Genomic DNA, 13,098 nt, shown 5'->3' on the forward strand with positions numbered 1-13,098 from the left:
GGAGTATTAAGAATACAATGCTCTAACAGGTCTGATCATTATTTTAATGGGTTATCAGTCATTGTTTCACCGAACCGACTATGCGGAGCGATTTCTTATTAATAACATCCTCATTTATGAATCCGAACGTGCCAAAACCATATAGGAGTACTAAGAGTACACTGCTCTAACGAGTCCAATCGTTTTTGGAATGGGTTGTCAGTCATAGTTTGACCGAACCGACTATGCCGGTGGGACTTAGTCGTGCACGAACTCACCGCTGAACCGACTATGCGGAACGATTTATTATTAATAACTTCCTCATTTATGAATCCGAACGTACCAAAACCATATAGGAGTACTAAGAATACACTGCTCTAACGAGTCCAATCGTTTTTGGAATGGGTTGTCAGTCATAGTTTGACCGAACCGACTATGCCGGTGGGACTTAGTCGTGCACGAACTCACCGCTGAACCGACTATGCGGAACGATTTATTATTAATAACATCCTCATTTATGAATCCGAACGTGCCAAAACCATATAGGAGTATTAAGAATACAATGCTCTAACAGGTCTGATCATTATTTTAATGGGTTATCAGTCATTGTTTCACCGAACCGACTATGCGGAGCGATTTCTTATTAATAACATCCTCATTTATGAATCCGAACGTGCCAAAACCATATAGGAGTACTAAGAGTACACTGCTCTAACGAGTCCAATCGTTTTTGGAATGGGTTGTCAGTCATAGTTTGACCGAACCGACTATGCCGGTGGGACTTAGTCGTGCACGAACTCACCGCTGAACCGACTATGCGGAACGATTTATTATTAATAACATCCTCATTTATGAATCCGAACGTGCCAAAACCATATAGGAGTATTAAGAATACAATGCTCTAACAGGTCTGATCATTATTTTAATGGGTTATCAGTCATTGTTTCACCGAACCGACTATGCGGAGCGATTTCTTATTAATAACATCCTCATTTATGAATCCGAACGTGCCAAAACCATATAGGAGTACTAAGAGTACACTGCTCTAACGAGTCCAATCGTTTTTGGAATGGGTTGTCAGTCATAGTTTGACCGAACCGACTATGCCGGTGGGACTTAGTCGTGCACGAACTCACCGCTGAACCGACTATGCGGAACGATTTATTATTAATAACTTCCTCATTTATGAATCCGAACGTGCCAAAACCATATAGGAGTACTAAGAATACAATGCTCTAACAGGTCTGATCATTATTTTAATGGGTTATCAGTCATTGTTTCACCGAACCGACTATGCGGAGCGATTTCTTATTAATAACATCCTCATTTATGAATCCGAACGTGCCAAAACCATATAGGAGTATTAAGAATACAATGCTCTAACAGGTCTGATCATTATTTTAATGGGTTATCAGTCATTGTTTCACCGAACCGACTATGCGGAACGATTTATTATTAATAACTTCCTCATTTATGAATCCGAACGTACCAAAACCATATAGGAGTACTAAGAATACAATGCTCTAACAGGTCTGATCATTATTTTAATGGGTTATCAGTCATCGTTTCACCGAACCGACTATGCGGAGCGGTTTTTTCTCAATTTCTACCGAAAAAAAAAATTTTTTATACACGAATTCATTTATCATCATTTTAAACGTGTTTTACAACTTTTTGGAAAATCGATTTTTTCACGCTAAGTTTTACCGCACTCTCGAATTGGCACGTTCGGATCGCGCGTTAGCATCGTAAGCGCCCGTGCGTAACGGCCGGCGTCGCCGACCATCCGGCCGGCCGTTCGGTATCTATATGGGAGACGACGGTCCGAACATACCGGACGATGGGGCAGCGTCGTTCTCCGCCAAAAGTTACCGCGGGTCAAAAAGACCCAATATACGTATAAGCGGAACTTTGGCAAGTACGAATAATCGTTGCTAAAATGCATCGATCTGACATAAACTAGAATTATGTTCAAAGTAAAATTAATGAAATTTTACACGAACTGAAGGTGTCCTAAGGCAAAATTTCTCTCGTACGAAAGACTAAGTATTTTTACTTCGATACTTTCGTACCATGAGAAATGATATGAAATGACAATTGGTGGTGCATGGAAATATGACGAACGACAACGTAAGTTGGGAAGTTCGTAAAATTTTTAAAGTAAAAATCGACTTTTGAAAAGTTGAGTAAAAATCGCACTTTTTCACTATAAGGTTCAGTGCGTAAGAGCCGGCGTCGCCGACCATTTGGACGGCCGTTCGGTATCTATATGGGAGACGACGGTCCGAACATACCGGACGATGGGGCAGCGTCGTTCTCCGCCATAAGTTACCGCGGGTCAAACAGACCCAATATACGTATAAGCGGAACTTTGGCAAGTACGAATAATCGTTGCTAAAATGCATCGATCTGACATAAACTAGAATTATGTTCAAAGTAAAATTAATGAAATTTTACACGAACTGTGAAGGTGTCCTAAGGCAAAATTTCTCTCGTACGAAAGACTAAGTATTTTTACTTCGATACTTTCGTACCATGAGAAATGATATGAAATGGCAATTGGTGGTGCATGGAAATATGACGAACGACAACGTAAGTTGGGAAGTTCGTAAAATTTTTAAAGTAAAAATCGACTTTTGAAAAGTTGAGCAAAAATCGCACTTTTTCACTATAAGGTTCAGTGCGTAAGAGCCGGCGTCGCCGACCATTTGGACGGCCGTTCGGTATCTATATGGGAGACGACGGTCCGAACATGCCGGACGATGGGGCAGCGTCGCTCTCCGCCAAATGTTACCGCGGGTTGAAAAGGACCCAAAGTGTGGTAAAAAGCAGAACTGTGGCGAATGACGAGAAGTAACTGATGTTAAAATACATCGAATAATACATGCTAAGATTACGTCCCCAAAATAAAGTTATATAAAATTTTGCAAAGCAAAATAGAGGTGTCCTAAGCAAAAATGTGTCTGCCGTATGGAAAAAAGGCAAAGTTTATAGAAATTTTTCTGGACTTCGGCACGAGACACACGAGATATATACTTAGATCGTACTAATAAAGAGAGAGGTGTTCTGAGGAAGGCCAGACACCTCTCGTACGAATGCGAGATACATGTTTATTTCGCGACTTCGTACAACTTTGTGAGAATTAAAGAACGAAGGTTGAGATATGCGACTCGCACAACAAGATGTGGACGACGAACATCTGCGAAAGCAACGAAACGCAAAGTTTCTAATACAAGAAGTGTCAGAAATATATGATCTCTCCGTGGTCTATCCTCAGTATCTATGTCCACGATGTTACAGTGGAACATTACGATTTGAGGAGAAAGGCCCCTAATAAAAGTGTTGGAGAGATCAAATTAATTATAAGTTTGAGAGTGTGAATGAGGTTTTAACATCACACTTATAAATTATATTATATTATAATATTAATATAATAAATAATAGTTGATTATATTATTAGACATAATAATATATATATTATATAGAGAGCGAAAGTGTGAAGAAAAGGGTGAAGAAGGGGGGGGAAAGGCAAGGAAAGTAAGTGAGAGGAGAGGAAAAAAAAATTTTTTTTTTGTTCCTCGTTCGCGCGAAGCGCGAAGAAAATTTTTTGAAAGCAATACGCCGTTGGACTTAGAAAAAAAATAGAAAGGCACGCGCGCGCGCGTAGAGAAAAAAATAAAGCCATGAGCGCCGGCGGACTTAAAAAAATAAATCTCATAACGCGGCTGAGACTTCGAAAATGCTAAGTACTACACGGTCGGATGTTAGAAAGACGGAAAGCAATACGCGGCCAGGACATTGAAAATGAGAAAGCAATACGCGGCCAGGACTTTGGAAATGAGAAAGCAATACGCGGCCAGGACTTTGGAAATGAGAAAGCAATACGCGGCCAGGACTTTGGAAATGAGAAAGCAATACGCGGCCAGGACTATGGAAATGAGAAAGCAATACGCGGCCAGGACTTTGGAAATGAGAAAGCAATACGCGGCCAGGACTTAGAAAATGTAAACGACGCACCGAACCGACTATGCGGAACGGAGTTTCGTCGATAACTCGAACAATTGCGCACCCGAACGTGCCAAACTGGTACAGGAATGCTAGAAATACGTTACTTTATCTATTCTAAGCATTAATTCAATAGGTTGTCAGTAGCCGATCCACCGAACCGACTATGCCCGGGGGACATAGTCGCGGTTGCGCTCCGTACCGAACCGACTAAGCGGAACGGAGTTTCGTCGATAATTTCTACCATTTTGAATTCGAACGTACAAAAACGTTATGGGGGGAAATAGAAATCCGTTACAGTATCGATTCTAAGTGTTTCTTCTATGCGTTGTCAGTCATCGGTTCACCGAACCGACTAAGCGGAACGGAATTTTATCGATAATATCTACAATAGTGGATCCGAACGTGCCAAAACGGTATAGGAATGCTAGAAATACGTTACTGCATCGATTCTGAGCATTAATTCAATAGGTTGTCAGTAGCCGATCCACCGAACCGACTATGCCGGGGGGACATAGTCGCGGTTGCGCTCCGTACCGAACCGACTAAGCGGAACGGAGTTTCGTCGATAATTTCTACCATTTTGAATTCGAACGTACAAAAACGTTATGGGGGGAAATAGAAATCCGTTACAGTATCGATTCTAAGTGTTTCTTCTATGCGTTGTCAGTCATCGGTTCACCGAACCGACTAAGCGGAACGGAATTTTATCGATAATATCTACAATAGTGGATCCGAACGTGCCAAAACGGTATAGGAATGCTAGAAATACGTTACTGCATCGATTCTGAGCATTAATTCAATAGGTTGTCAGTAGCCGATCCACTGAACCGACTATGCCGGGGGGACATAGTCGCGGTTGCGCTCCGTACCGAACCGACTAAGCGGAACGGAGTTTCGTCGATAATTTCTACCATTTTGAATTCGAACGTACAAAAACGTTATGGCGGTAATAGAAATCCGTTACAGTATCGATACTGAGTGATTTTTCTATGCGTTGTCGGTCATCGGTTCACCGAACCGACTAAGCGGAACGGAGTTTTGTCGATAATATGTACAATAGTGGATCCGAACGTGCCAAAACGGTATAGGAATGCTAGAAATACGTTACTGCATCGATTCTGAGCATTAATTCAATAGGTTGTCAGTAGCCGATCCACCGAACCGACTATGCCGGGGGGACATCGTCGCGGTTGCGCTCCGTACCGAACCGACTAAGCGGAACGGAGTTTCGTCGATAATTTCTACCATTTTGAATTCGAACGTACAAAAACGTTATGGCGGTAATAGAAATCTGTTACAGTATCGATACTGAGTGATTTTTCTATGCGTTGTCGGTCATCGGTTCACCGAACCGACTAAGCGGAACGGAGTTTTATCGATAATATCTACAATAGTGCATCCGAACGTGCCAAAACGGTATAGGGACACTAGAAATACGTTACTTTATCTATTCTAAGCAATAATTCAATAGGTTGTCAGTAGCCGATCCACCGAACCGACTATGCCGGAGGGACTTGGTCGCACTCGGACGGTCCACCGAACCGACTATGCGGAACAGAGTTTCGTGGATGATTTCTACGATATTGAATTCGGACGTACCAAAACGTTCTAGCGGCAATAGAAATCGGCTACGGCATCGATTCTAAGTGTTTTTTATATGCGTTGTCAGTCATCGGTTCACCGAACCGACTATGCGGAACGATGTTTCTCCGTTAATTTCGACATTTATGAATCCGAACGTGCCGAAACGGTATAGCGGTGCTAGATATACGTTACTTTATTGGTTTTGAGCAATTTTTATATAGGTTGTCAATCATCGTTTCACCGAACCGACAATGCGGAATGAAAAAATTTCGATAATTACGTTAATAATGAATCCGAACGTGCCAAAGTGGTATAAATGTTCTAGCAATACGTTATTCTATAGGTTTTGATCGTTTTTTATATATGTTGTCAGTCATCGTTTCACCGAACCGACTATGCCGGAAGGACTTGGTCGTGCTCGGACGGCCCACCGAACCGACTATGCGGAACGAAAAATTTTCAATAATTTTGTTATTTATTAATCCGAACGTGTCAAAGCGGTATAAATCTTCTAGTCATACGATATTCGATAGGTTTTAATCGTTTTTATTATAGGTTGTCAGTCATCGTTTCACCGAACCGACTATGCGGAATGAAAAATTTTCGATAATTTCGTTAATTATGTATCCGAAAGTGCCGAAACGGTATATCGGTGCTAGAAATACGTTACTTTATCGGTTATGAACAATTTTTATACAGGTTGTCAATCATCGTTTCACCGAACCGACTATGCGGAACGAATAATTCTCAATAATTTTGTTATTTATGAATCCGAACGTGCCAAAGTTGTATAAACGTTCTAGTAATACGTTATTCTATTGGTTTTAATCGTTCTTAGTATAGGTTGTCAGTCATCGTTTCACCGAACCGACTATGCCGGACGGACTTGGTCGTGCTCGGACGGCCCACCGAACCGACTATGCGGAACGAATAATTTTCAATAATTTTGTTATTTATTAATCCGAACGTGTCAAAGCGGTATAAATCTTCTAGTCATACGATATTCGATAGGTTTTAATCGTTTTTATTATAGGTTGTCAGTCATCGTTTCACCGAACCGACTATGCGGAATGAAAAATTTTCGATAATTTCGTTAATTATGTATCCGAAAGTGCCGAAACGGTATATCGGTGCTAGAAATACGTTACTTTATCGGTTATGAACAATTTTTATACAGGTTGTCAATCATCGTTTCACCGAACCGACTATGCGGAACGAATAATTCTCAATAATTTTGTTATTTATGAATCCGAACGTGCCAAAGTTGTATAAACGTTCTAGTAATACGTTATTCTATTGGTTTTAATCGTTCTTAGTATAGGTTGTCAGTCATCGTTTCACCGAACCGACTATGCCGGACGGACTTGGTCGTGCTCGGACGGCCCACCGAACCGACTATGCGGAACGAATAATTTTCAATAATTTTGTTATTTATTAATCCGAACGTGTCAAAGCGGTATAAATCTTCTAGTCATACGATATTCGATAGGTTTTAATCGTTTTTATTATAGGTTGTCAGTCATCGTTTCACCGAACCGACTATGCGGAATGAAAAATTTTCGATAATTTCGTTAATTATGTATCCGAAAGTGCCGAAACGGTATATCGGTGCTAGAAATACGTTACTTTATCGGTTATGAACAATTTTTATACAGGTTGTCAATCATCGTTTCACCGAACCGACTATGCGGAACGAATAATTCTCAATAATTTTGTTATTTATGAATCCGAACGTGCCAAAGTTGTATAAACGTTCTAGTAATACGTTATTCTATTGGTTTTAATCGTTCTTAGTATAGGTTGTCAGTCATCGTTTCACCGAACCGACTATGCCGGACGGACTTGGTCGTGCTCGGACGGCCCACCGAACCGACTATGCGGAACGAATAATTTTCAATAATTTTGTTATTTATTAATCCGAACGTGTCAAAGCGGTATAAATCTTCTAGTCATACGATATTCGATAGGTTTTAATCGTTTTTATTATAGGTTGTCAGTCATCGTTTCACCGAACCGACTATGCGGAATGAAAAATTTTCGATAATTTCGTTAATTATGTATCCGAAAGTGCCGAAACGGTATATCGGTGCTAGAAATACGTTACTTTATCGGTTATGAACAATTTTTATACAGGTTGTCAATCATCGTTTCACCGAACCGACTATGCGGAACGAATAATTCTCAATAATTTTGTTATTTATGAATCCGAACGTGCCAAAGTTGTATAAACGTTCTAGTAATACGTTATTCTATTGGTTTTAATCGTTCTTAGTATAGGTTGTCAGTCATCGTTTCACCGAACCGACTATGCCGGACGGACTTGGTCGTGCTCGGACGGCCCACCGAACCGACTATGCGGAACGAATAATTTTCAATAATTTTGTTATTTATTAATCCGAACGTGTCAAAGCGGTATAAATCTTCTAGTCATACGATATTCGATAGGTTTTAATCGTTTTTATTATAGGTTGTCAGTCATCGTTTCACCGAACCGACTATGCGGAATGAAAAATTTTCGATAATTTCGTTAATTATGTATCCGAAAGTGCCGAAACGGTATATCGGTGCTAGAAATACGTTACTTTATCGGTTATGAACAATTTTTATACAGGTTGTCAATCATCGTTTCACCGAACCGACTATGCGGAACGAATAATTCTCAATAATTTTGTTATTTATGAATCCGAACGTGCCAAAGTTGTATAAACGTTCTAGTAATACGTTATTCTATTGGTTTTAATCGTTCTTAGTATAGGTTGTCAGTCATCGTTTCACCGAACCGACTATGCCGGACGGACTTGGTCGTGCTCGGACGGCCCACCGAACCGACTATGCGGAACGAATAATTTTCAATAATTTTGTTATTTATTAATCCGAACGTGTCAAAGCGGTATAAATCTTCTAGTCATACGATATTCGATAGGTTTTAATCGTTTTTATTATAGGTTGTCAGTCATCGTTTCACCGAACCGACTATGCGGAATGAAAAATTTTCGATAATTTCGTTAATTATGTATCCGAAAGTGCCGAAACGGTATATCGGTGCTAGAAATACGTTACTTTATCGGTTATGAACAATTTTTATACAGGTTGTCAATCATCGTTTCACCGAACCGACTATGCGGAACGAATAATTCTCAATAATTTTGTTATTTATGAATCCGAACGTGCCAAAGTTGTATAAACGTTCTAGTAATACGTTATTCTATTGGTTTTAATCGTTCTTAGTATAGGTTGTCAGTCATCGTTTCACCGAACCGACTATGCCGGACGGACTTGGTCGTGCTCGGACGGCCCACCGAACCGACTATGCGGAACGAATAATTTTCAATAATTTTGTTATTTATTAATCCGAACGTGTCAAAGCGGTATAAATCTTCTAGTCATACGATATTCGATAGGTTTTAATCGTTTTTATTATAGGTTGTCAGTCATCGTTTCACCGAACCGACTATGCGGAATGAAAAATTTTCGATAATTTCGTTAATTATGTATCCGAAAGTGCCGAAACGGTATATCGGTGCTAGAAATACGTTACTTTATCGGTTATGAACAATTTTTATACAGGTTGTCAATCATCGTTTCACCGAACCGACTATGCGGAACGAATAATTCTCAATAATTTTGTTATTTATGAATCCGAACGTGCCAAAGTTGTATAAACGTTCTAGTAATACGTTATTCTATTGGTTTTAATCGTTCTTAGTATAGGTTGTCAGTCATCGTTTCACCGAACCGACTATGCCGGACGGACTTGGTCGTGCTCGGACGGCCCACCGAACCGACTATGCGGAACGAATAATTTTCAATAATTTTGTTATTTATTAATCCGAACGTGTCAAAGCGGTATAAATCTTCTAGTCATACGATATTCGATAGGTTTTAATCGTTTTTATTATAGGTTGTCAGTCATCGTTTCACCGAACCGACTATGCGGAATGAAAAATTTTCGATAATTTCGTTAATTATGTATCCGAAAGTGCCGAAACGGTATATCGGTGCTAGAAATACGTTACTTTATCGGTTATGAACAATTTTTATACAGGTTGTCAATCATCGTTTCACCGAACCGACTATGCGGAACGAATAATTCTCAATAATTTTGTTATTTATGAATCCGAACGTGCCAAAGTTGTATAAACGTTCTAGTAATACGTTATTCTATTGGTTTTAATCGTTCTTAGTATAGGTTGTCAGTCATCGTTTCACCGAACCGACTATGCCGGACGGACTTGGTCGTGCTCGGACGGCCCACCGAACCGACTATGCGGAACGAATAATTTTCAATAATTTTGTTATTTATTAATCCGAACGTGTCAAAGCGGTATAAATCTTCTAGTCATACGATATTCGATAGGTTTTAATCGTTTTTATTATAGGTTGTCAGTCATCGTTTCACCGAACCGACTATGCGGAATGAAAAATTTTCGATAATTTCGTTAATTATGTATCCGAAAGTGCCGAAACGGTATATCGGTGCTAGAAATACGTTACTTTATCGGTTATGAACAATTTTTATACAGGTTGTCAATCATCGTTTCACCGAACCGACTATGCGGAACGAATAATTCTCAATAATTTTGTTATTTATGAATCCGAACGTGCCAAAGTTGTATAAACGTTCTAGTAATACGTTATTCTATTGGTTTTAATCGTTCTTAGTATAGGTTGTCAGTCATCGTTTCACCGAACCGACTATGCCGGACGGACTTGGTCGTGCTCGGACGGCCCACCGAACCGACTATGCGGAACGAATAATTTTCAATAATTTTGTTATTTATGAATCCGAACGTGCAAAAATTGTATAAATGTTCCAGTAATACGTTATTCTATAGGTTTTAATCGTTTTTAATATAGGTTGTCAGTCATCGTTTCACCGAACCGACTATGCGGAACGAATAATTTTCAATAATTTTGTTATTTATGAATCCGAACGTGCAAAAATTGTATAAATGTTCCAGTAATACGTTATTCTATAGGTTTTAATCGTTTTTAATATAGGTTGTCAGTCATCGTTTCACCGAACCGACTATGCGGAACGAATAATTTTCAATAATTTTGTTATTTATGAATCCGAACGTGCAAAAATTGTATAAATGTTCCAGTAATACGTTATTCTATAGGTTTTAATCGTTTTTAATATAGGTTGTCAGTCATCGTTTCACCGAACCGACTATGCGGAACGAATAATTTTCAATAATTTTGTTATTTATGAATCCGAACGTGCAAAAATTGTATAAATGTTCCAGTAATACGTTATTCTATAGGTTTTAATCGTTTTTAATATAGGTTGTCAGTCATCGTTTCACCGAACCGACTATGCGGAACGAATAATTTTCAATAATTTTGTTATTTATGAATCCGAACGTGCAAAAATTGTATAAATGTTCCAGTAATACGTTATTCTATAGGTTTTAATCGTTTTTAATATAGGTTGTCAGTCATCGTTTCACCGAACCGAGTATGCGGAACGAATAATTTTCAATAATTTTGTTATTTATGAATCCGAACGTGCAAAAATTGTATAAATGTTCCAGTAATACGTTATTCTATAGGTTTTAATCGTTTTTAATATAGGTTGTCAGTCATCGTTTCACCGAACCGACTATGCGGAACGAATAATTCTCAATAATTTTGTTATTTATGAATCCGAGCGTGCCGAGGTGGTAGAAATGTTCCAGTAATACGTTATTCTATAGGTTTTAATCGTTTTTAATATAGGTTGTCAGTCATCGTTTCACCGAACCGACTATGCCGGAAGGACTTGGTCCCGGTCGGACGGCCTACCGAACCGACTATGCGGAACGAAAAATTTTCAATAATTTTGTTATTTATGAATCCGAACGTGCCAAAATTGTATAAATGTTCTAGTGATACGTTATTCTATTGGTTTTAATCGTTTTTTATATAGGTTGTCAGTCATCGTTTCACCGAACCGACTATGCGGAACGAAAAATTTTGGATAATTTCGTTAATTATGAATCCGAACGTGCCAAAATGGTATAAATGTTCTAGTAGTGCGTTATTCTATACGTTTTAATCATTTTTAATATAGGTTGTCAGTCACCTTTTCACCGAACCGACTATGCGCAATGAAAAATTTTCGATAATTTCGTTAATTATGAATCCGAACGTGCCAAAATGGTATAAATGTTCTAGTGATACGTTATTCTATAGGTTTTAATCGTTTTTTATATAGGTTGTCAGTCGTCGATTCACCGAACCGACTATGCCGGAGGGACTTTGGTACGTTCGGACTCGGCACCGAACCGACTATGCGGAGAGATTTTTGCTCAATTTTTTGAAAAAATATAAATATTTTCTCGATTCTTGTATGTTATTTGGACGTATACTGTTATTTGTTACTCGTTTATTACGTTAGAAATTCGTTTGGTATTTATTTTGGCGAGAAAAGGAAAAAAAATTTTTTTTCGATTAATTTTGTCATTAAATTTCGTAAAATAATTGTTAAAACATCGTCCGTATACTTTTTAGCGTGTTTGACAACTTTTTGAAAAATCGATTTTTTCGCGCTAAGTTTTACCGCACTTTCGAATTGGCACGTTCGGATCGCGCGTTAGCATCGTAAGCGCCCGTGCGTAACGGCCGGCGTCGCCGACCATCCGGCCGGCCGTTCGGTACCTATAAGGAGACGTTCGGTCCGATCGTACCAGACGGAACAGAGTCGGGCGCGTGGCTATTCTATGACCTCGGTTGAGAACTAGTCCACCGCTCCTCGTGCGTAACTTCGTGTTGCCTCGACTGTTCGTGTTCTCGGTATCGATGCAGGATTTTCTCCACACTGCATTGTCGCGTGTCGGCGTCTAAGACCAAATGGCACATATGCGACGAACCTTTAACATGAGGCTGGTGACTCGTATGCACTTTGGTGTGTACGTTGTACTGACTCAAGCGGCACAGGCTACTAAAAATTAAAAAGGGATAGAATAAAACCGACCGTTCTAAAACGGGCCAAAAAAGGTTTTATAAAATTTATTTTAAAAATGAATTAGATAGTGGTGTTGAACGAACTTGTTCGTTACAACGCCTTCAGTCGAGAGGCTAAAAAATTTTGAAACGGAATATTTATTCCGAAATTCAGAAATGATATTACGTCCCCTTAATGTTTTGTGCGTCTCGAACGCCTAAATATTTTCTCGATGCGCGAGAAAACTTCTTCTTCGCGGAGAGTTTTTCGGTACGATGAAGTAAAATATTAAATAAATGCTTCACTATACGTACAGCGCAGAGATATTGAAACGAAATAATATGTAACTATGACTCGTAAAAACGGTTTCTGAAATGGAAACTTCTTCCAAAGTGAAGAGTTTTCGGTACGGGTGATTTCTCGATATTACATCGAGTTTTCGCTTATACGTACAAAAAATATTATTACGGTGTGTATCGTAACTATGACACGAAATTTTGAGAGAGAGAAAATAAAAATTTGGGTGGATTTGTAAGAATCGATGTGCCCAGCGCGAGCTAAAATTCTCTGTGTACGTGCTTGCTCCGATTTGTTTTTTT

This window comes from Megachile rotundata, unplaced genomic scaffold (assembly GCF_050947335.1).
Source record: "Megachile rotundata isolate GNS110a unplaced genomic scaffold, iyMegRotu1 scaffold0391, whole genome shotgun sequence".
Taxonomy (NCBI): domain Eukaryota; kingdom Metazoa; phylum Arthropoda; class Insecta; order Hymenoptera; family Megachilidae; genus Megachile; species Megachile rotundata.